Source organism: Bubalus kerabau, chromosome 4, assembly GCF_029407905.1.
Source record: "Bubalus kerabau isolate K-KA32 ecotype Philippines breed swamp buffalo chromosome 4, PCC_UOA_SB_1v2, whole genome shotgun sequence".
Taxonomy (NCBI): domain Eukaryota; kingdom Metazoa; phylum Chordata; class Mammalia; order Artiodactyla; family Bovidae; genus Bubalus; species Bubalus kerabau.
In genome coordinates this window covers 97,470,959-97,473,643 of record NC_073627.1, presented here as the reverse complement: position 1 = coordinate 97,473,643, position 2,685 = coordinate 97,470,959, and the positions used below count along the sequence as shown (strand labels likewise).

The 2,685-nt window shown below is 42.1% G+C and overlaps 1 pseudogene; it reads left to right on the top strand.

Moving 5' to 3' along the window:
• Positions 1–679: 679 nt before the first annotated feature.
• LOC129650932 (60S ribosomal protein L3-like) lies at positions 680–2,391 on the top strand (annotated as a pseudogene).
• Positions 2,392–2,685: the final 294 nt, after the last annotated feature.

The window sequence follows — 2,685 nt, the reverse complement described above, 5'->3', positions numbered from 1 at the left end:
GCAACAATAAAAAAACAACCCAATCGAAAAATGGATAGAAGACATAAGTAGACATTTCTTCAAAGAAGACATACAGATGGCTAAGAGGCACATGAAAAGATGGTCAACATTGCTAATTATTAGATAAATGCAAAACAAAAATACTATGAGGTATCACATCATACCAGTCAGAATGGCCACCATCAAAAAAAAAAAAATCTATGAACAAAAATGCTGGACAGGGTGTGGAGAAAACAGAACCCTCTTACACTGTTGGTGAGAATGTAAACTGATGTAGCCACTACAGAAAACAGTATGGAGGTTTCTCAAAATACTAGAAATACCTTTAGACTGTGACATTTTTTCACTTTGTTTTATGTCCGTGGATATGTTCCAGTGTCTCCAAATTTATAATCCATGGAAAGTTGAATCGAATTTGTACTCTACTGTTGTGTGAAAATTATATAAATCTTAATTATGTTGTAACAGTGTTTTTCAGGTCTACTATATTCTTCTACTTCTCTGTATATTCATTCTATTAATTTGTGCAAGTTTGATATTGAAACTCCAAATAAAAAATCTTATTTTATCTACTTAAAAAATTGCAATATATAATGGAACTATATGTAACCTGATTCTGTTTTCCAAGTCTCCTATAAATGTGTTATCATACTTTCATAATTAAAAAAAATTATTTTTTGCCCACTCCCGGACAAAATTCTTATTCAGATACATACTCTCCTATGGTCACAGCAGCACTATTCACAGTAGCCAAGACACAGACAAAACTTAAATGAACTTTGACAGATGAATGGATAAAGATGATGTGGCACATATACACAGTGGAATACAACTCAGTCATAAAAATGAATGAAATAATGCCATTTGAAGCAACATGGATGGACCTAGAGATTATCATACAGAGTGAAATAGTCAGAGAGACAAATACCATATAACACTTACATGTGGAATCTAAAATATGACACAAATGAACTTATCTATGAAACAGACTCACAAAAACAGAGAATAGACTTGTGGTTATGAGGGGTTGAGGGGAGGAGAGGGGTATATTGGGAGTTTGGGATTGCAAAGTACTATATATAAATGCAAAGTACTATATATAGAATGGATAAATGATGATGTCCTACTATATAGCACAGGGAACTCTATTGAATATTCTGTGATAAACCATAATGGAAAATAATACGAGCTCTACTGTCAGCTTCCAATGGGCAGGATGTCTCACAGGAAGTTCTCTGCTCCCAGGCACAGGTCCCTGGGCTTCCTGCCTCAGAAGCATAGCAGCCAGCACTGTGGCAAGGTGAGGAGCTTCCCCAAGGATGGTTCTTCCAAGCCCCTGCACCTCATCGCCTTCCTCGCTACAAGGCTGGCATGACCCACATTGAGAGGGAGGTCGATAGGCCAGGGTCCAAGGTGAACAAGAAGGAAGTTGTGGAGCCTGTGACTATGGTGGAGACTACACCATGTTGACTGGGGCATCGTGGGCTATGTGGAAACACCCCGAGGCCTCTGGACCCATAAGACCATCTTTGCTGAGCATATCAGCAATGAGTGCAAAAGGAGCTTCTATGAGAATTGGCATAAATCTAAGAAGAAGGCCTTCACCAAGTACTGCAAGAAGTGGCAGGACGTAGATGGCAAGAAGCAACTTGAAAGGGACTTCAGTAGCATGAAGTACTGCCAGGTCATCCATGTCATCGCCTTCACCCAGATGCTCCTGCTTCCTCTGCACCAGAAGAAGGCCCACCTCATGGAGATTCAGGTGAATGGAGGCACTGTGGCTGAAAAACTGGATTGAGCCCATGAAAAGCTAGAGTAGCAGGTCCCTGTGAACCAAGTGTTTGGCCAGGATGAAATGACTGAGGTCATTGGGGCGACCAAGGGCAAAGACTACAAAGGGGTCACCAGCCATTGGCACACTACGAAGCTGCCCCATAAGACCCACCGAGGGTTGTGCAAGGGTGCCTGTACTGGGGCATGGCATACTACCTGGGTGGCCTTCTCTGAGGCTTGGGCTGGTCAGAAAGGATACTACCACTGCACTGAGATCAACAAGAAGATCTACAAGATTGGCCAGGGCTACCTCATCAAGGATGGCAAACTGATCAAGAAAAATGCCTCTACTGATTATGATCTGTCTGACAAGAGCATCAACCCTCTAGGTGGCATCGCCCACTATGATGAAGTGACCAATGACTTTGTCATGCGCAAAAGCTGTGTGGTGGGAACCAAGAAGCAAATGCTCACTCTGAGCAAGTCCTGTAGATAGAACTCAAGTTTATTGACACCACCTCCAAATTTGGCGATGGCTGCTTCCAGACTGTGGAGGAAAAGAAAGCCTTCATGGGACCACTTGAGAAGGACTGAATTGCAAAGGAAGAAGGGGTCTAATAAAACAGATTGTACAGCTGGTGGAATCTCAATAAAATAATTTTCCAGTGGGGGAAAAAAAGAAAATAATATGAAAAATATACATGTCAGTCAGTCAGTTCAGTCGCTCAGTTGTGTCCTACTCTTTGTGACCCCATGAACCGCGGCACGCAAGTCCTCCCTGTCTATCACCAACTCCTGGAGTTTACTCAAATCCATGTCCATTGAGTCAGTGATGCCATCCAGCCATCTCATCCTCTGTCGTCCCCTTCTCCTCTTGTCCCCAATCTTTCCCAGTATCAGGAACTTTTCAAA